At 40.2% G+C, this 23,102-nt stretch overlaps 1 protein-coding gene across 23 annotated transcripts in view; it reads left to right on the forward strand.

The window, feature by feature from the left end:
* The window catches only part of LOC109624508 (pleckstrin homology domain-containing family A member 5-like), an 88,288-nt gene that overhangs the window by 20,777 nt on the left and 44,409 nt on the right, over window positions 1–23,102 (forward strand). For 3 of the 23 annotated variants that reach the window (XM_069528204.1, XM_069528209.1, XM_069528205.1), the window contains exon 1: window positions 18,042–18,294. The exons of the other annotated variants lie outside the window; for them this stretch is intronic. The gene's annotated coding sequence lies outside the window, so the exon portion shown is untranslated. Of the gene's footprint in view, window positions 1–18,041; window positions 18,295–23,102 lie in introns of those variants that run through there. 23 annotated transcript variants of the gene reach the window in all.

Raw genomic sequence — 23,102 nt, forward strand, 5'->3', positions numbered from 1 at the left:
CTAGTTTTAATATTGCAGCTACGGTGTCATGGTGCTTTGTTGGCAGACTGATGGTTCATATTAATGTGGTATATATATATCCCTGTGTCTCAGTGGCTCATTGCCTAGTTGCAGTAAGAAAGTAGGTGTGGCATTGTTTGACATAGCAAAAGGTTTCAAAGGGTATTTTCAAGCATTTGTACCATGTAGCATTTGTGAATTTCATTTCTCCTGGGCTCCAGAGATATTTGCGTCTGTTCCTCCTATGTGACTTAACAAGGTATGACATTTCTTCTCACTGTATCCTTTAAAGAAGCATTGTTTATTGTGTCATGAAGAACATGGGCATTTCTGACTGCCTTGTATTTTTTAGGTTTGGTTCTATAAAATTTGAATTAGGGTATGATTGTTTATATTTTCCATTAAAAGTAAGTAAGTGCCCTGAAATTAAGTAGCAATCCTGTCAGTGCTTTTGCACTAATCAGAATTCTCAAAAGAGAATAAGAAATCGACAAATATAAACATATAACACTTTTATTTTATATCTCTAAAAATCATATAATTTACAGGTGAAAACTTGTGAAAACAATTATTATTGCTGTTAAATGCAAACATGAGGATACAGTATGGAGATTCATTCATGGAGATTCTTCTTGTTATGAGCTTTGCTACAATCTCAACTGAAATGTTCTGCTCTTTGAATGGATGTCTGTTTAAATTAAGGCGTGTAGCTTGTAGTAAGGGGAAATCAATTGGGGTCTTTGGGAACAACTTCATCTTCTGTCTGTAGAATTTGTCGCCTTTGCTGTGATTAACAGACACTGCTAAGACAGTCGTGGTCTCTCACCTTTACCCTATAAAAAATGACACTGAAGGTGATCCATGAGTCATGGATGTCTGCTAATTATGTTTTTATGTGGATGGAAAAGGTCAAAGTGAATGTTCCCCAAGTTATAAGATATCTGGCAGGACCTGATGTGGATGTATGTGGTTTGAGGTCCTGGCAACAATTACGTATTCTTCTTGTTATGGAAACCTAAAGAACCACTTTTTTCATTTTTTACCATAACATAAATCACAAAAAAAACATGAGTCACTACTTTACTAGCATGGTACAAAATAAAATGGGGAGGGAAACACAAACACATGAACAAACACATGAACAAACACATGAACAAACACATGAACAAACGCAGACACACACACACACACACACACACACACACACACACTGACATAATTACATTCAAATATTTAGGGTGTGCTGAAGTCATGTCGTTCCTGAAGGACCTTTAGAAATCCTTTTTGTATAAAACCATAGTAATGGGTTTAAATGTTGTTTTGATGTGTCATTTCGTTTTTTGAAACTTTCCGTTATGGCTAAAAAAGTATCAGTTAAGGTATTTTGTGATAAATCTCCTCAGTTTTTATGGCAAGACATGAAGAAGAAAGCTATGAGCAACACCACTAGGGGCACAGGAAAAAAAACAATACATTTATTTATACTGATTTTTTCCAAGATTTTTAGATGTGCCATCTCTTTAGTTTTGTTATATAAAATGTATCTATTAGCAATTAAGTGATTAAACTCAAGATTATATGCTGCTAGTTCTACAAATTATCCTTACCGGAATCTTTTGACGGAGGGTTACCAGGGGGGCTGTGAGCCATTTGTTATTTACTCAGTTGGAGCGAGGCAGCATGTCTGTGACAACTTATCAAGCCACAGCCGAGGCCTGGAGAGCAACATCAGTGTTTGAGACCATCCCTCTGTTCCCTCTGTTGTTTACAGATATCATTCTCTTGGCTTCATTTGAACATCACCTCCCACTGAAATTGAGTTGTTTTTCTGCTGAGTGGGATGCTGTTTGATTGAGATTGAACACATTTCAATCTAAGAGCCTTCTTCACTCTGGAGACAGAGTTTGTCCATTTATTCCGTAAAGTAAGCATATGTCCCACTTGGTGATGTCTAAGTGGGATTGTGATGTCAACTGCAGGTTCAGTGATATGATTGCTATGGTCATAGACTATAAAGATGGACTACTCAACTTCCTCCCACTATCTAGAAATGAAACTGAAATATCCCATATATGAACACTGCCATGTTCTGAATTTGGAGCCGCCGTTGACCAACCACGAGACAGTCGATCAGCTATCAACGATGATGTACCCTGTTTTTATAACATCAAATAACTAATTCTGGAAAAAGAAGCACATGGACATACATCAGTGTGTTAAATTTATATGACAGAAACCATCTTTGAGAAAAATGTATTTGACTTTTTAGTTTGGTCCACATACCATCCACTAACATTTATGACCTATACTGCAACCAGCCACCAGAGGACGACCAAGATACTATGGCTCCACTTATTGGAGAGCATTCATATCGTCCATCTTTATATAGGGTCTATGGTTATGACAGACTATAAGAGAGATAATCCAGGGATTATTCAGAGCCCTTTGTTTAGTAGTTGACATTTGTGCCGACCATCACCAGTCAACAGTAACAAGATAGCCAATAGCTTCTTGCATCGCTTTCCATGACTGGGTGAGGAGTTTACTGATGCTGTTGTAGTTCTGCAGCTGTTTCACACTCAGCAACTCGAGGGGATTCAGGCACGTGGAAGGGATTCCCCCTCTAGATTGCCTTTTTGGAGGACGCCATCAGGAAACAGATGATGGAAAGAAAACCTTGGAGCAGACCTGTGACTTGGTGGAGAGGCCACATGTTAAATTTAGCCTGGGGGCAGCTGGGCATCCCACAGAAATTGCAGCTGCTGGAGAAAGAAAGCAGTGTTGTGAAACCTTGACTGCACCTTGAGCGGAGAGTAGATGGAAGAATGATTTGATGTGTGTGTGTGTGTGTGTCTGTGCAATACTGTCCTGTCGTTTCTTTTTCTTCCAGCACAGCCATTAATAGACTGAGTTGTACATCTTTGTGTTCAGCAGAGAGATGAAAAGCCACTTTGATCTGGATTATTTTGAGGTTTCCTCATTTGATTGAAGTTATTTTCAAAAATTAAACGTGCACTATTCTTTGAACAAGCTTTAGTTTCTGTCATTGTCTGATATCTGAACATAGTATGTCTATCCTTTGATCTAAGCAATATCTGTGCCTCTGTGGAAGATTGTGTAAATAAAATAGAAAAATAAGACTTTAAAAATCCCTGATGGGTTTTGTCCGTAGTTCGTGTATCTGATGCAACAATAGCACCTTAGATACAACTCTCACTTTTATCATTTGGCAAGCTCCAAGATAAAATTGTGTCATTGCATGTAAATACTATGCTTTTAATCATACTTCACAAAGATAATCATAGCCTGCATATCATGAATTTCCTACTGTGCTGTAATTTTGGCCTTGAAACACTGGAAGATTTTTGCACTTGTCTGGATTAGGGTGGCTGAATGTTGTATTGATGTTGGATATTTTCACGAGGGGGGAAACGTCCCAGAGGAAAAAAATACATTTTGTGCTCCGGATTTGTGTCTATCCATCTGCAAGGCTTTTCTTCTAAACATAGACAAGTCTTAAAGAGTCTAGAAGCTGCACTCAGAAATCTCCTCTGTGATTTCTTTGATGAGTGTGCATAAATTGACTGAGATCATCCAGCCCTCCTGTGATGTGGGTTTAATTGTTTAGGCCTGCGTACATTTCCGTGCTCATCTCCAGAAAGTGCTGTTTTTCTTTGGCATCCGTTTCCAGCTGCAGGAATAGCTGACTGTGCGGCTGAAAGTGAGAAGTAAGCACTGCGATTAAGACCAGATGTTGGTTGGCCTGCATGCCTTTAGTTGTTTTGCTAACAAAGTGTAATTATTGCTTTTGCACAGCAGAGGGCATCAAAGGAGCATAACATAATGCAATACAAACTCAATATTAAAATTCAACATTGCAAACGAGAGATCTATGTTGTATTTAAAATGTTAAAATGTGATATTTGCTCTCACTACTTGTGATTTAAAATGTTGAAACATACCAACATTGGCAAACTGGAAACATTTTTCATATCAGTAGGAAATGTTATTGTCATAAACTCCTGAAGATGTATCGTCTTGTTTTCGATGGTGTCCCAAACAGTACAAGGGACAATAATAAAGTACACAACAGTTACAAAACAAGCAATAACAACAAAAAGTTATGGAATTAGGTGTATAAGGAGCAAACAGTTTAAGTCAGTGCACTTGAAAACAAATTGAAATTCAATGAAATTGATATCTTATGTATAGAGGGAGTGTGATAAAAGTGTGTTTTATGTAAAATTGAGGGGATGAGTATTTTTAGAGGCATTCTGGTAAAACAATATCAGTGGATTTTAGTGATGCAGTTTCACTCCCTTGGTAAACTCAGAAGCATTTTAAAGTCATCTTCAAACATTTTCAGCAGCATTGTCTCTTGATCTTGGTCCACGTAATTATATCATTGTCCTAGATTTTCCAAATATATTCTATAAATATGAAAGTGTCCTGACGAAGTCAAGTTTAACTGTGGCCATTAGAGGGCAGTGTTGAATTTTTGGCCATTGCATCCAGAATCTCTGCATCAGAATCAGAAATGGAATTGGGGAGTAAATAGAGGTAAATAAAAAATACATCTAACAGTTTAAAATAAAGTTTTTAAAAATGTATCCATTATAATATTTAAAAAAATACAGTTTACAACAGAAGATAACTGTGCTGATAGGGTGCAGTGTAATGTAATACCATACCTCTGGTTAAGTGAGTGAAAAGAAAATTCATGAATTTGTATGTGAGCAATGTGTGTGTGTGTGTGTGTGTGTGTGTGTGTGTGTGTGTGTATTCATGTGTGTCTGTTTAAATGTGTGGGTGGGTGTGTGTCTGTCTGTCATAGACTACAAGTCTTATTAATGACACATTTTGTGTTTTCCTTATTCTTCATCCCTCCTCGCCCCCACTGTGCTTTTTTCATCATCAATCCAGATAAGTGGCACTTGAGTGCATGTTTCTCTTAGAAAGTGAAGAGGCCTTGACTCTGACAAAAACAGGAGGATGACTGGGTATATTCACCTTGAGATGTTTACAGTAGAGTGCGTTGACCGAGAGGGAACATTTCTTCCCACTGTCTGACCCTTCACTGTTTCTCAGACTGCTTACTCGTGTGTTCATGGAAACTGCCTCGAGCATGTGGCCCATGTTCAATAGAAGAAGTGGACAACATTCTTACCTCGGTTTCTTGCAGTCCACTCAGCTCCAGCATGTTAAACCATCCACAATTTGCTCTCTGCTTCTTCCTCTCCTGTCTTTCTGAGTAACCCTTTCCATTCTCATAATGTACATGCTTGTCCAGATGTTGATGTATTGCCTCTGTGAGCCCTTATAGCTCTATGCCTGACACATGCAGCTGTTGGTCAGAGGACAATAACCAGGAGGGACCTGCAGCCCACAGAATTCAGAACACATTTCCACGGAGCGTGTTGATGTGAAATAATAAGCTGGGCCTGCCTTGCTTGGTTGTGGGTGTGCTGAGCTGTAAAGGAACTGGATTTAAACTTGGACAAAAGTAGCTTGTTGTTCTTCTTCTCTGAGGATTTCAGTAATGCAGCTGCACCTACAAAAACAGCTGACCTACGAGGAGACACTCCCTGTAAAACAGATTTAGAGATTTGGCCTCTCCCCTTGATGAGTCTGTTTTTACAGAGGAGGTCAAATTATGGAAAATACACTAACACTGTCTCTTTCAAATTCAAAGCCTTACAGTACTTCATGCTTTAAGCTCCAATTTTTGCCGTTGATCTCGCTAAGAAATGTATGACAAAGTTGCACGAACGTGCCAAACTGGCATTGGGTTGAGTCTCCATCTCAGCCGACTGCCTTTCACTGAGAGCTGTCCTCAATTTGTCAGCTGTTTCCTTCCCCTGCACACTCCCAGTTGTTGTTTCAGAGCAGCATTGATTGCCCCCGTTTCAAATATGGATTAACAGGGTGTTGTAATAGAATGTCAGATCAGGTTATAGTAAAGTTAAGCGGGGACACAGTTTGGGATGCATTAAAGCCCCATACTTTTTATTTGATTTGTCAGCAATACTCATATACAGTATATCTCAACCATGTCCAAAAAATTGCTTGTATGTATAAACTGAGGTATAATATGTAATTTTCCCTTAAAAATAGGCTACTTCTGAGAAACTAAATACACGTCTGCTTGTGAGTCCTGAACGACTTACTGTGTTTTTCTATGTCACCACTGTGTCTCTATCTGTTGATTTACATTAGGCAGCATTCAGGTTGGAGTTTTGCAGCCGTAGCTGATCCATCCCCTGTAAAATTCAACATTCAGCAGCATGTCTGATTTATTTGTTGTGTCTGCACAAAAGTTTGCATTTCTAACAGGTTTTGTGTCTGTACAGTGCTTCTGTTCTCTCTGCAAAGTTTAATCAGTCGCTTATGTTTTTTGTAAATCACAAGTTTCATCACGATACAACATTTATTTGGATAATGATGTGATATCACAAATTCTGTAACAGTATGATAATGATTTGATTTGGTTCAGGCACCTGCAATCGATATCAGACGATATAATTTACGCAGAAGCTATTATATTTATATCAAGCCCCAAAAATCTTTAAGACATTATTATTGACAGTTAGAACTTAAAGGTCCAGTGTGTAAGACTCAGGTGAAAGGGAACTATTGGCAGAAATTGAATGTAGAATAATCCTCATGATGTTTTCACTAGTTCGTTTCATCTAAATTGTATGAATTGTAGTTTTCTTTACCCCAAAAAAGGCCCTTTATATTTAAATAATTTATATTTACATCGAGGGGGTCCTCTCTATGGAGGCCGCCATGTTTTTTCATTAGTCCAGACTGGACAAACTAAACACTTTTTGAGTTTTTATGACAACTGAAGGCTACCAGAGGTTCTTTTTCATGTTTGGAAGGGGAGGGGGAGATGACGGGTATTCAGCTGCAACATTCAATTTTAACACTAAATATCACAAAATTCTACAGACTGTACCTTTAATACTTATCATAGCATCCACTATACTTATATATGTCTGTATTAACCAAATCAAAATGAAGATAGAAATTACAAGGCAATTCATTGAATCAGTCATTGAATCAGTGTATGGATCTATAAATTGAACATGTCATTTAGAGTAGAGATGCAGAACTGATGAAGTGATGTAACACGTTGTTTATAAAGGTGTGATTGCTTCACGTGACTGAAACTGGAGACAGGAACTGGAAAACGTGCCGCGCCCCACAATGTTTGTTCAGTCAGCTGCTGTTTGCTCTCCAGCAACCTGAAGATGTTAATATTTGACAGTCCACAGCCCATGATGGGTGTTGTTGTGCTTCGTCAGAGAGCTAAAATAAAAAGGCCTGGAGAAAATTATGACTGTAATCAACACATTTTCATGTAATTGTAAGTTAACATGTCATAGAAAAAATGTGCCTCTATGATTACAACTGTTTTTTGTTTTGGGTGTGACTTCTAGTCCCTCTAACTTCAATCATGTATAATTTCTGAAGTCATACAGTCACATTTACATAAACCTCTGCTTCACTCTCTTTCTCTCTCTCTTTCTTTCTCTCTGACTCTGGACGTTTCTTGGTCTGTCGCTCTCATGTCTGACCCACTTCTGTTGGTCATCTTTTTTTACAATGAGTTGGAGCGATGTCTGAGTGAGACAGTGCTGTCCTATCTCTATGCTGCTTACGCTAGCAGCTCTCTTTGCCCGGGGACCGGAGGAACTAGAGCTTAACAGATCCTGTGTTGCATTTCATTACATTGTCGGTTAAAGCCTGTCATTCTCTCAGTATCTGCTCATCTGGAATCAAAGTCTTTTCCCCTCAGCTGCAATTGTGGTTGTGGCTTTTTCTGCAACTCCAGTACATTCATATCTTTCCCTGTTAAAGTTGTGGATGACAGATGGATCAATAACAGTCTGCACCAGGGGTGGTGTTATTTGTTTGTGGCTGCGGTTGATGCTATTGGATTTTGCTCCTATATTGAGGGCACAATTCTCCCTGTCACATATTCTCTGTCAAATTGACATGCACGCACACTGTCTTACACACAAGCACACACACATTGCAAATGAAACTTTCCATGACATTACTGGTTTTATCAGAAGTAGGCCAAAGCAGAAGCCTTGCTGGCCCTCTGGCAGGTCTACTGAGCATGCTTAGTACTGCTCAAGGCGAGGTAGTGGATCAGGACCTCGTTCTATACTACCACAACATTCCCATCTCTCTGTCTGTCTGTGTAGATCTGTCACAGCCCCCCAGCTTCATGAACCAGACAAAGAGGATGTAACACAGGATCTAAAGAAAGTTAGCCAGTGTTTTACTGTAAGGCTACAACAACTATGATAAGATCTACTATTGTTGTTGTTTTCATTGTAGATTATCTGTTGAGTATTTTGTAGATTATATGCTGTTGTTCATCATATCTTGTAAATAAGTAGTAAGTATAGGTAAAGACGCATAAATAGATAAAACAAAAAATAAACAGTTCGAAATTTCTTTATTTCTACATTTATCCATTTCTTTATGTACATTTACTCATTAATTTATTTCTCTATCTCTACATGTATATAGTTCCTGTATATATGTGTCCACATGTTAATTAGGTTGGCATTCTTTATAGCCATCAGTCTAAAACCCAAAAACAAAGAACAGATTAACTAAATATTTGCAGTTCAGCTTTACTGCTTTATTCATAACTAAGATAATTAACTTTATAAAGAAACAAGTCAGTCATTTTGCAGTGTTGGCATGCAGTAGTGCTGCATTGGAAAACTGAAACACACTCACAGAGCTCCCACCCCACGGGAAGGTATCTGTGGGAACGACTCTGCAAAAATGCTTCCCCTCTTTGGTGGAGCCCTGGCAAAGCACACTGGGTTCCTTCCAAGAGAGGAGTGACAGGCTCCACTGGATTGACGTGATGCACTTCAGCTGATCAGACTGAGTCGAGCGTTGAAGGGCTGCATCTCTCACAGCCTGAGTGGCACTACAGCGATTATAGATCCCATCACGCCCAGTAACTAATTATTTAAAAAAGCAGTCTGCATCTGAATGTGAGCCAGCGGTGAGATGTGAAACCCTTGAAAACAACATTTTTCCTGCCCTGGAAATTAAAACTACAAGAATTTACAACTGCCATTGCTGTAGCACCCCACACCGCCTGTGTTTCTCACACTCTCTCTCTCTTTCTGTCCCTCTCAGTTCTATACTTGAAGCAATTGTGTGGCTGTGACAATAGCTAATTCAAATTAGATTATTCACCATCTCAATGCATTTCAATTGTTCTTATTCATATTCATTTAGACAATTAGCTCGGTCTTTAAATAAGTGAGTGCCATAAAACCTGAGCCTTTTTGTTGTTTAGCGTTTGAGATGGGGTTAGAGTTCTTGAACGGTTGAGATGAATTGACAGTTTGCATCCCGTTCTTTTGGAATAAGGGAAGTACTTGTGGAAGAAAATAGAAGGTCTTTTTTATTTTACACAGACACATGATGTCACGTCTGGTGAAGCAGAGTTAATTAAATTCCTATAACATCTCAATTCTGCTCCATAATCAGACTGAAACTAAAACGTAGTCTCAGGAGGAGAGTGAGCAGGTAGATTGAGCTATGATACATGCTGCCTTGAGCTTCTCCACTGTCATATTTTTAATTATGGGGATGGACCAATGATATTCCCTCATATCTGTTTACTTTGTTTTGGTATTGGTTACGGAGAATCCTTGTGTATGTGGTTGGAACATGGCCTACATTGTCCACTCTGGTAGACATATCTATGCATTCGTTAAGCATAGATATTAACGTGTGCAACTTTTGTATGTGTCCACTGTGGAAATGAGAGTGAATGAGGCCTGATTTACAACATTTCCACACCTGCCATTGAGCTGCAGGATGTGTGAAATGTTCTGTGAAGTCTTTAATAAGAGACCAAGGTTTTTCATGCATTCAGAGTTATTTTAGTATTTTACTGTATTTGGCTGTGAACTACTGTGGTTTTCTCATTGAGTGACATCATGTGGGAGCCATGCAATGGCTTCTAAACTGGTTGACTTAATATATGCTCATCTGCTAAATTATGAGGTGCTCCCACTTTAAATTAAGGCTGTTTAATAATTGAATCACCTCAATTTAAAAAGCAATACAGTTAAACAGCACCATAAACTACATCCTGCTATTGTCATAAAGTTGGATCAACATCTCTCATTAGCAGTCTGAACATAATCTGAGTATCATAACCTTGTTGAAGGTAGGATTTAGTGCAGGGCAGCTGTATTAGACTGTAGCAGAATAAACTGAATGTTCAACCTACATTTGACCCTGCTAAATGAATCTGCTTTCACATGTTTCACCACTGTTCATTATTATTCATGAACTGTTCACAGTTTGCGGTAGTAGTTCCCTACACACGACTGCACACCCTTAGATTGACACATAATTCTGTGTCCTATCCAATAGAGTATCAATTTCACAAGGTTTAGTTTTCTCTCAGTAAGCTCTGTCTTCTGCTCTGGGCATTAAATGTAGCTTCAATATCAATTACAAATTCTGACAGAAGCAAGTGTCCACCTATCCATGTTTGGTGATAGTGCATTTTAACTCTTTCCAATCAACCACTGACTCACATCAGTGTGTTTGTCTGAAAGGGTTATTATATGATATCTGTAGGAAAAATAGTGAAGGAGAATTTGTATACAATATATCTTCATTGCAATCGAGACACATTGGTACAGTAGTAGAAACCTAATTTCCTGCCAAACTTGCAGTGTTAGGGTGCAATCTTACACCAAAAGTGATGCCATATACCGAGCAGTTGACATTTTCCAATGCAGTGCCCATGTTGTTTAAATAGCAAATGCACTTGTCCCCAAGGGCGTGTCTGTGTTAAAATGAAGTGTGGTCGGACGCATTGTTGGTGCACTGCTATCTTGACCAAAAAGTTAAGATAATAACATGCACCTACATACCGTAGGTGGGTTCCCTACTTCACCTCAAGGTGCTTTGCTGCAGTCCTGCTGTTGCCATAGATTGTCTGCTCTTGTAATTTTCTTTGTGCATAAGCATTCTGTCTTATACCTGGCAAATTTGACATCATAACATCAGTCAACTAAGTACTCCTAGCTTTTAAAAGGAATAGGATATGACATTTCGATTGGTTTATTGCGTAACACACCCATAAATAATTAAGAGACTAAGTGCAACCCTTTTTGAAGCATATGCCTTCCGTTGTAACCTTTTTTTCTGCTGTGTAATGAGCAGAAGTGGATGTGGATGCTTCCTAAAAACACTTTCTTCATGTGCTGTAGATCATATAAGATAGAGTGCTTGGTGTTGTAATGTATGCACAGGAACGTCTCTATATGCAGTGACAGAAATAAGATTATAGTATTATTTTGTGCTAGTCCTCAAGCGTCCTATTTATATGACTTTATCATTGCTTTACTGGACAGATTTAAACAGACTTATCTCATCATTCTGCAAACCTGGAGCCACACAGTTCAATGCTGTGGTTACATAAAGGTTTGATTGTTTACCTAACAGAACTATAAATTATTCAAAAGCACATTTTTGGCACAGATTCACAGATTACCTCTGTGTTTGCCTCAGTGGTGTAAACACAGAGTTGACAGGCTGATGTTGTCTGTTGTGCTGTGTAAAGCATCTATAGATATTTCTGGATTGTGACTAGAGTCAAGACCCCCCTGCTAATACACTGAGTTTGAGGTAAGAAAGACAATGAAGCCAAGCCTGGTGAGTAAGCAGGTCTTTTAGTTGTGTTGGAAGGGGGAGGGCTGAGGACTAATTCTAGAACGCATCACGATTGGTGTTTGTGACTCACAAACTTTGGAATTTGTGACTGTCAGTGCTGCCAAGGTTCCACAAAGCAGCCCGAGCAGTGAAGCGAGTTGTCCGACCCCTCTGTTCTCATGCTGACCTCCTGTAATTTCACTCGCCACTGCCATTGAAGAACACTCCGGGTTCACTGAGCTGCAAACCTGATCTTTCTCCCACTCTTTTGCTTCATCATTGTTGAGCATCTTGGTGTGATCACAGGGCTGCATTGCCTTCGCCTCCAACTGGCTTATCTGCTCTAGTATGAGACAAATCCCAAATAACGCCTATTGATTTTCAATGTGTCATTAGCTCAGTGATTTATGGCCAGCTCATTTAATTATAGTCAGCAGGGTGTTGTAATTCATTACAGGATTTGACTCTCCTAAACTTCCTGGCAGCCTGGGGGAGTGTGAGTTTGACTTCCACAGTGACTGGTCCATTCTCTTAGCCTCCGCAAAGTGATCCATGTTTGTCTTTGATCTTTTCAGTCCACATGCACACACAGTGCTGAGTGTCAACACATTTTCCTTTCATGGCCTCCTCCCAGAGCTGTGGTGCATTTGTGACTATTGTACCTGTGCACCATAAATCATTGTGTTGTTTCTAATAACACAACAATATATAAGGGGGACATATTCAGGTTCCTTGTTTTATTTTAGGTTATTACTTAAAAAGGTTTACTGTTAATGTCCATCTTTTCCATCGTCTACTCGCTGTAATGTTCAGAAAAAGCATCACTTTCCTCAGACTGTCCATTGCTGCACCTCCTCTTTTCAGCCTCTTTCTGGAACGCTTGGGTTGAGCTCTGGTCTCTTTAAGGCCCCCCTTTTGATAGAAGCCCAGTCCACTCTGATTGGCCAGCTGGTCCACTCTCTTGTGATTGGTCAAACACTTGTAGCACAAAAAATAAAAACCTCTGCAACACTACCTGGCTTTGTTAGGGGGCATGCCAGACGGTCTGCTAGGTGTGCATTATGCAAATATGGGGAATTGTGATACCACATTACATCACAATAATGCAGAAGTATCAGCCGGGCTATCAACAAGGCAATTCAGGAGCTTTAGGAGCAGTGTCTACTCTGAATGGCCAGCTGATTGGCCCATCCTGTTGTGATTGGTCAACCACTGCCAGCACATGTAAGAAATGTCAGCCTCTCCTCTTGCTTAACCTGGCTTTGTTAGGGAGCGTGCTAGACTAGCCGCTAGGTTTTCAGTATGTAAATGTGTGTCAGTTGACATCATTAAGATGTGGAACAAGCAGCCAGATTACTGATGAGGTGTATCAGGTGCTTCAAAGGGCATTTCTTTCTGAAGAGGAGCTGTTATAGGAGTTTTCCGTACTAACAACTTTGTGCTTTTTAACTTTGCAGAACTTTAAAACCTTAAACACACTTTAGAAAAGGGAAAAAATAAAAAAGCATTATACAGTATGCTATAAAGAATAATGTTAGCATCACCAATACTGAAATTTTCATGTAAAAAAAAACTGATTGGTGCTGAGATTTCTTCATAAACATCAGTCCTGTCTTCATTCCAGTGAAGGAAACCGCTTTAGAGCTTTTCCTTTGTTGCTCTGTTCTTGGAGATCCTGTTGGATGACATCAGTCTTAGCTGGTATTTCTCCTGAAGCATGCCATGACATGTCATGGATCACCTGGATATCCTTCACTGTGCACAGCCTTTATCCATTTTTTTTCAAAATAAAATTAACTATTTACATTCATGTGTACTTGTCTTAATCAGCATCAATTCATTATTCATTAAAAGTGTGACCTCCACAAAGTCCTTGATTGGAAACAAAAAAATATTTTCAATTCTCTGGTGTCACTACAGTGACTAGATCTTGGTCTTCTGTGTCTGGATGTAACTGCTCAGGCACTTAGGATTCCACTCTTGTTTTTCAGCTTCATTTGACACACAGCTAATTACTAGAGTTGGAGAACCCCTCCCCTAGACCACACGCTCAAACAACAAGGCGCCAATAGGGTGGCCATCTCAGCCCAGCCCCTCACCGGCTCCCCAAAGACAAGCTTGTAATGGGACTATTTATGCATGCAGTATTCTTTCACCATCACTCAGCTGGAAAAAAGCCCCATGCAGGGCCCTGGCAAACGCTCCCATTCCGATATCATCTTGAAGCTACTTGCAGTTCTTTCAAACTCAAGCAGGTAAGAACCTGCAGCTCAGCGACAAAGGAGAGTGTGTGCATGTGGGAGTATAAAGGCGATAGAGGAAATAGCCAGAGACGAGCGTGAGTGGGCAGGTAGAGGAGGTTCCTCTGAGGGAGGGTGGATACACATGTGAACACTTACAGCGATTCCCTCTCCCCTCATGTCTGTCTCTCTGTGACTCTGTGTGGGCAGTTAATGAGTCTGAAAGCTTCTCCTTGGCATCTGTCAGCTGAGAATTGGATGGAACCTCTAGTGCAAAGCTGTAACAGAAAGAAACCGTGTTGCTCATTGATAATTGGTACAATGTAGGTGGAGGTTTTTTTTTTACTTTGTAGCTTCCTCCATATAGCCTGGCTCCAGTTGCCTTGTGCTGTTCATGACAACTGGTTATTAGTCACACAAGATGATCATGTAGTTGAAGGTATTTAATGCTTTTAGGGGGCAAGACTCTTACGTGAACACATCACTGTACATACCTAATCTTCAGCTTTACTTTAAAATCAAACTGAGGCCTGAGGTGCAAATGTGTTGTAATGTAAGCTTTTTACATTGTTGTAGCATTTTACTGGATCATATAGAGCATCACATTGAATGCCCACTTTTAGAATGGCTCTGGTTCTGGAGGTATATTTCCCATGAGGATTTTCTTTATTGATATTTCAGAAAACCCTTATAAAAATAGTTTGCAATGTGGAACCAGGCCGACTAGCTGCATAAGTAATCAAGACCATAAACATTTGATTTGGAGCAAAAAAAAAATCAGAAAATGGACATTTCCATGGTAACAGCAAGCTCCACCAATCACAGATCTCATTATTACACCTGATCGATTGTGGGAAGCGTAATACTTCCCCATAACATTGTTAATATGTTTTTCTCCACATGCAGTCGATATCTTTAGGACTTGTGGCTTCTACAGGAGCAAAAACACATTGTTTCACAATCTCGTAGCCAGTGTCTACCTCGGATGATTACAATATTATGGCTGATGACCAAAATCTCTATTCAGAATATGAATAGGATTTTTACTTCTGGAAACCAGACTGTTGAGCTCTATTGTTGCACAGGTGATGCTATTGTTTACAGCCTCTTTATTGCCTTCACACGCACATTGTCTTGTTACTTTACAAGGCTTTCAGCTCTGACAGGCAGACAGGAGTGCTGGAGCCAAACCATACTGCTCTGATAACATCAACAGATCTGAGCTTGCCTGATGTGTTATCCTTACTTGTCATAAAGCCTAATGGTGTGCAGCCATACAATTGGGAGGAGTAGTTAAGTTTTGGGTTGAGATGAAAAAAGAGTTTGTTTGACCTTGGTATGGTCATATACCCCCAGCTACCCACCCACTACTCCCATCTTGAACAGATTCTTGGAACAGTAGTCAGGCCTCCCACTCCCTCTGAATGCCTGATGAAGTGCACTAAGGACCACTTAGTATTTTTCCACTATTAAGCCCGAGTTTGGCATCTATCCCAAATTTACAAAAAAGGAAATTATAACATACACACTACAGTTGCAATCCAAAACAAAAAAACACCACACGTGTCGTACTTTTTCAGGTGTGCTCATGCTCACTGATGGAGATTGAAAATGGCATTTTTAAACTGAGACTTATTGTGGATGTAGCTTTACAGTGTGTGAGCAGTCTGGAAAACTCCGTAGGCTACAAGAGAATACTTTGAGAAACCTCAGGTGTCAAACACAGACTGGTTGTTGTACAGATGAAACATGAACTGATGTCTAAAACCACACTGTCCAGTTTATGTTGTAACAATGTTTGATTTGGACACTGACAGCAAACATTGACTCACTTATCGTGGATTTTAAAAAACTATAGTGTCAACAGCACAAGCACAGATGGCTGAACAGCTTGCTTTGACTTTCCCCTCGGACACCTTTTTTGTGGGCGTTTGAGCACAAAGATTCGCCACAGATTCCACTTTCATGGATTGAGTCAGTAAATATCATATCATATATCCTCCAGATACTCTCTCTACTTCCTCTCGGGGCATGGTGTCCATTCTGTACTCCAGGTGGTGGTTATATCCCTTGGCACCATGCTCCAGCATGGAAAGCCCTCCCTAGAGAAGCAAGGATAGCTGAAGGACTGAATATTTTAGTGCAACCCCCCTCCATCGTCATAAGGAAGATCAATGCATTATTTATGTAATAGAGCTAGTCAAGGTATAGTTCCCATGTTACTTATTGATTTAACATCTGTAATGTCTCTTTACTGTTTTTTCAATCCATTTAACATTTGGGTTCAGTTTCTATTAAAACTCAACTACTTTGACAGCTACAGTTCACTCTTTAGAAATTTTGAAGTGTAATGAAAAGGAGGGAACAGGGAGACAAAAACAGCCATTACCAGTGTATTGACTGTCTCTGGGTGTCTTCCTGTGCCATTGACTGCACCCAGCAGGTTGATGAGTGGAGGAGCTGTTTGGCTTCTAGGTTGGACCGAGGTCATTGTCCAGGCTTTCATGTCTTCAATAGCCGCAGGCTCCCTGCTGAACCTACTTAATATTCTGTTCTTTCACTCACTTCATCCCATTGAAACTAACAAGCCTCGTAGCATCAGTCCAGTAACTTGGATGGACAATAATGGAAACTTAAGATACCTAAGATTAGGTGTGGGCAATATGACTTATAAATCAATACCACAATTATTTTATGCCCCCCTGTAAATGTCCTAATAACTTCAGATTAGTGCTGGTGTTTCTTGTTAAAGTGTAAAGTGAGCGCAGGTCAGGTGTTATAAATGTTTCGATACATTCTCTGTTGATTGCCTAGCCCTTCCTCAGATACAGTATTTCAGTGGCTTGAACTGGGTCCACACTGTTTTGCACCAATGTTATCAGGATGGTACGAATTGCTGTCACGATGCTCCTTTTAAGGACCTATGCTTTTCATTTTCAACAAGCGCCTTTGTCGGGACTTGCTGAAGAATTAGCTGAGGGTGGTGCAGCTACACCACAGCCCACATTCATATTAAGGCAGTAAATGCCAGGAACAACACATGCAGCTCACTGTGGAAATAAAGCTCAAATTAATTTATGTGCGAATTATTGACTTGCCCTCGATCCAGTCCCAAAATAAACAATGGGAGGAATGGAATATGTTTAAATCTGGGAGATGGAGTCAATTTGGTTCCTTCATGTGGACGAAATGTTTTCAGTTGTTATTGAGTTGTCCCATACTGCTCCATGTGTTTCTTCCATGTATGGAGCGGTTTAGAATATTTGTAAATTGCATCAGACAGGGTATCTACAGCTCTTCAAACAATTTCTAGAGAACTGGTTGGTGGTTCTCGGTTCAATTCCCAGGTCAGCTGGGGTCTTTGTCTCTTGTATGGAGTTTGCATGTTCTCTCTGTGTCTGTGGGTATTCTTCGAGGACTCTGGCTTTCGTTAAAGAAAGAAATGCAGATTGGGGTTAGGATGATTGGACTCCAAACTTTTCAAAAGTGTTATAGTGAGAGTGAATGCTTGTTGTATGTTGGCCTTACTATACACTGGCAACCTGTCCCTGTCCCCCACAACCCTCAAAGAATAAGCAGTATAATGGATGGATAAACGGTGTGGTCAATAATGGCCTTACAAGGTCTCTAAGGTGTTAACTTACATTTGTTTTTCTCTTTTACCTATCTGTTTTTTCCTGTCTAAAATTCTAAAATAATGAATTTAACATTCATTCTAATCAATTAATTAATAAAGAAGTAGTTCATAATAATTGGTCCACCCCCCATTCATTTCATTTCATTTCCACTTTCAGGTCACATTACCTTGATTCATTATATTAGCATTGATCATTGTTACATTGAATTGGGGAACACAATCAAATGGGATTGTGTAACATACAATATATTATTTACGAATATAAAATATAACTTTAGGGTTCCGTTCATAGATTATTCTTTATACTGTAGCTGCTCAGTCTGTGTGTGCGTGTGCCTGTGTGCGTGTGTGTGTGTGTGCGCGCCTGTGTGAGCGTGTGGGTGTGTGGGAGGGAGGGATCATTGAAAAGCACCTCTGGCCACCTCGCTCTCTTTACATCCGGACTGTGACATCATCGGCTCTCTCGGGTTTCACGGTGTCTCTACTACGGACGCACGCGCCGCAGCAGCAGTCGGCGCGAGGCAGCAGCGGCGGACCGAGCGCGTGTTTCAACGCCAACGCTTCTCTAAAGTAACAACAACAAACTCTCCACGTCTGCACATCTGGATCCAGCGGCTACTCGTTCTCATTCTCGCCCCGTTTGACTAAAGCGCGATCCTCGAGGAGCCTGGACGTTTACGGGAGCTCTTCACCGTAAGTAGAAGGAAAACCCCGCAGTGCTGTTGAACGTGTGCGACACAGTGAAGCTGTGGGTTCGCTTTTCAACGCGATGGCTTTGTTCGGGGAGGGGGGGGGGGGGGGGGGGTCTTTCATTGTGCTGACGCTGATGGTTGATGGGGGCTGTTCAGATGCAGCCCAGTGCTTTAATAACCAGCCCGTGTCAGGCTCCCAGTCTGCATTGTGCTCCTCACATGGCTCTATGTGTTTATGCTGCATAGTTCACCGCGCTTTTCAAACTACACTGGGACTCGCCCACAAGGAAAATCGCTATTCAAAAATATATATGTGTGCTCATGTGCTTGTTGGTCAGTTAGGCTGAGCCCTCAGGCGTTTTCAGGGGCTGCACATAACAGTGAATGTAAACAGCAGGGACGACACTTCAGTTTGCTTGTTCTTGAGTCTTTCACTCTGTAGTGTCAGGTGTTTTCATTGTGTGTTTTTTTCCATCTCTGACAGTGGTTCTGGATGATCTTTTTAAAAAGCTTTTATCCGTTTAACACAGCCAGTAAATGCCATAATTACAGCTGTGCCCACTGTCTCTCCTCCAGTGATCTAGACCACGTCCTCTCATTAATAACCCATTCAGCCACAACCACATCTACAACATCTTTTAAGCAGCAATTGTCGTTGGTCTTTGATCATGTGGTAATGCAGGACTTCATTGGAACACACAGGGAGCAGTTAGACCTGTTCCTCATATTCCTGAATGATATCCATTCAGGCATAATGTTTGCAGGGTTACTTTGTTGAACTCATGCACACTAGTTCATGTCAGGGTCTTGTCCGACTGACTGGCTACTAAGTATATATCCTGTGCAGTTTTGTGTAATGTTTAACTATTGAACATCATATACATATAGTGTAGTGCGATAGATTGACACATGTCAAACCCACAAGGAGAGGGGGTCTGCTGGCTCTGGTGCTTGTTCACCCTATGAGCTCATACACTGACTATTGTCCTCAGAGCTGGAAACACTGATGCCTCAGCAATGTTTCCTACAGACAGATTTTATTTGTGGTGTTCAGGCTGGGGGGGTGGGGCACTGTTATCCAACACTTCAAGTCAATTGCAAAACATCACTGCATTCACAATCGAACATCTGTTAAAGGAAACATTTACCCATCTTTATTTTTCTCCAAATTATCCGTTTTCTTTCAGCTGGACACGACATATACAAAATTTAAACTTAATAAGTTCTTTAATGTCAGATACAGTTCATGAAATAGCGGGACAACAGCAGTTATGAAGAATACCAGATGCTTTGTTATTGACTGCTGGTCCAGTCCCAGCTCTTTCTGAGCAGGAGACATCAGTGGGAGAGGAGGGCGGGGCTGCATTTGATTCCAGGCTTGGAGTCATGAGGGATAAACCAGTGTCCTCTACATATTCAACTGAGGCATGTATTAACATATACAGGCCCATCATCAGCAGTTTTATACATATGGAGGAGCAACTATTGTAAAGTGATTGTTCATATGGGCCTTGAGTGTGAGATATTTTATTTTGGAAAAAATAAGCAATTTGTGGGGGAAATAAAGTAGGCACATTGTGCTTTATGTTTGTAGAATTGTGAAATACTTTACAGTTTTGAATTCAGTAGTGGAAAGGGGAATGAACATGTGAAAGCATGAGTTACTTCCCACTTCTTATGACAGTTTTAGTTTTTAATCTAATGAATGCAAGAGAGCTGAAGGTAACTTTTTAAATCACCTTTTCCACACCGCTTTTAAAACATCCTCCCCCACCTCAGAATCTCATCCATCTATTTCTTTAAGTCATTGACCTTGATAAAATGATGATTGGTTGCTAGTGTTCTATGTTTTCCACGATGGCTCTACGTAGCTTTAAAATCTGGATGTGATTCCAACCTCACTCTGAGGAAGTGAAGACAAAAATATCTAGCAGCGTTTGATGCAGCACTTACAGCACACTGGTCTTTGGTTTCTTTCACGTATAGTACTGTGAAAGCCATATTGAATGCCTGCCTGGCCTGCTGACATCTTTAATGAAGCCTGAAATTGAGCAGTGAATGGTTAACAAGGGGAGTTGTACGGACACTGAAAGTGAAGATAGACACTTTAGATGTGTGGCTACTGCAGTGTCATAAAGTTGGCTTGTTTTTCATGAATAAATATTTAAACAATCTTTTGTCTGGTGTGGGAGAGCTCAGAGCTCGGGTTGTATGATTACTGTGCACTTTTCTTCCACATTTACTCCCATAAATATGATATTTCTCTTCCTTCAATCCATGTTTTATTTTTCCTCAAGGCGGCGGCTTGTTTCCATGGCTCTGAAATCTCCTTGAATAGCCTGTTCCGCTGTGTCACCTTGACACACTTTGCTCAGAGTCACAGCTGCTTAGAGGGAGCTGCTAATTGAATTGTTTGTGGAAAAAAAGCGATTTGTTGCCCGAATGAGCAGCTGTTTTCTGTGCATGAGTTAAAAAAGGTCTAAGGGTGATGGTCAAAGTCTAATAGGCATGTTGGTGAAACCATTGACTGTCTTGCAATGCTGTGCTGTGGAGAAGAACATATCCATAAAGATCTGTACCCCAATTCGTCCAGGATATGCGGTCCAGGTATAAGCATTTTGTGGCAGCCCATTGTTTTATCTTGTTCCGCTGCACTTCATCTGGCCTCTGTACGACCGCAAAACCCCTGGTTTGTCTTTTTTTTTGTCTGTTCTCCCGCTGCCCCCCACATGCCCTCTCACAAACTGCCTATTCTGCTTATTCAGCTCAGCTTTTGTAGGGAGGTCTATTCATACCTCCATGTCCGTGTGGAATTGAGGAGTCCCAGAGCAGCACTAACGCTCCTCCTATGCTAGTTAAGAGTACTTACCTGATAACACGAAAACGCTAATCAGTTCTCGCTGGCCTCATCCTATGTCGTGTTCGTGTTCCCTTCCTGTGTAATAGGATTAGATTTATGAGCATTAACAAGATAATTAATGATTGCGGAAAGGCTCTTTTTAGTGATTTGCAGTTGGATTTGTTTAATGCACAAAGAGGTTTTAATGCTGGACTCTTATAATATAAAATTATCTAAAAACGAGCACCATTTTGAGGGTAAATTTGCTAATTGTAGAATATAGACATGTGGTCTCATTAGGTAATTTGAGTGCCACTATAGTCACATGTGTGAATTCAGGATTAAATGTGACTTGTTCAAATATATAACACTAATATATCTGAGCTTGAGCTGAAATGTGTCCCATAGTCTATGGTTTAAATAGGATGTTGTGAATTCACTAGCACAACACTTTCAGTGTAAGGGTGTGATCTACTGGACAAAACATGCTAAAATGATTTCACTTATGCTGCTGGTAGGAGCTCTGAGTAGACAAGCATATTCTGTGGGCGGAATGTGTCATGAGATCATATTCTCTGAAAAGGAGGTTGGATTGCTTAATTTGCTCTGACCTTCACTGTTCACTTCTACACAATGGGATGTACAGTCATAGAAGTCTTTAAACGGATTAAAAGGTAAAAAATTTTTTTTAAAAGGATTCATAGAAAGGACAGAGATGACAGGAATGGGATTCTTTGCTTTGAAGCTAAAGCTAAAACCACTAGTAAAAAGCAAAAGTTTAAATCTTGTAGCAGCATAATTAGATAATGTGATAAAGACATGCTGCATTTTAATGAGGATCCTAACATGCCTGTTGGGAATGGGTCATTTGCTTGGCCTGTACATTTTCTGTTTGCAGTTTTTTATTCTGATCGCTACCTCGGATATTTTATGGAATCTTTCCTGCAAGCTCCCAAGTAAAATGTCCGAGCGAGCCAATGTAAGAATACAGCAGGAAGAGTTCTGGAAAATTCACAGCGAGCATTGGCGTGTTGATGACAATCAACAATTGATGGAAAATTGAGGAGGAATGTTTGTCCAAATGCTTGGACTCTTATTGTCAGCTGAGTCGGTCGCTTCTTCTCTCACCGTCTTTGATGTGCTGTAAACAAAATCACTTGGCTTTCCGATATCAGAATTTATACGTATTGTCCAGCCTCCTGCATGCTCTACCCAGACATCACTCCTCTCCTTTATATTCCAGAATCTGACCCAGGCAATCTCCTGCTGCTTTCTTCATATGTGAAAGTCAAATCTGACAGAGGCAAAGTTCCTGTCTGAAAACAGTATTGATGAGGACATGCAGGACTCAGCCTGTACAGCCCTGAGGCCAGTATTGTCAAAGTCACAGAATTGGTTTTAAACCCCCCTGTACCCAAATAAGCTACAGCAGTTAAAACTGTTCACAATGAGTTGCAGAGAAATTTCTTCCAGTTTTTCAACACACAATGAAACCCCCTCAGTTTCTCCACACTGAGAGGATTGAAAAAACAAATGGTCACAATAGTGTTTTTATTATCATTCCATCTTCCATTTGGTCCGTAGAAAATAATGACATAATGATGTTGGCTATCGCCATAATTTCTCTTCAGTGGTTAACAAACAAAAAAAAACGTGTCACTATTATTTTTTCCCTGTCTCTTCTCACTGTACTTGAGAGGTTAAAGGAGATGATAATGGTGGTGATGGTGATTATCTCCACTTCAACTTAGTTTTTAATGAACTTTCGACTTGAATAAACAAAGATAATTTGTCTGGTTCAGTGACCCAAAATGAAATTTGTTGTGTTTGGATTCAGATATGATATGAGTGTGGTAGAATGCTAAACCCAATGTTTGCTCCCACCTCGCCTCCTGAAATAATGCATGAAGGGAAGATCTGGATTCCAGCTTTAGATTGATTTTTTTCAAGTGAAATAAATACAGAGAGGA

The sequence above is a fragment of the Paralichthys olivaceus genome, chromosome 7 (assembly GCF_024713975.1).
Source record: "Paralichthys olivaceus isolate ysfri-2021 chromosome 7, ASM2471397v2, whole genome shotgun sequence".
NCBI classification, from domain to species: Eukaryota; Metazoa; Chordata; class Actinopteri; order Pleuronectiformes; family Paralichthyidae; genus Paralichthys; species Paralichthys olivaceus.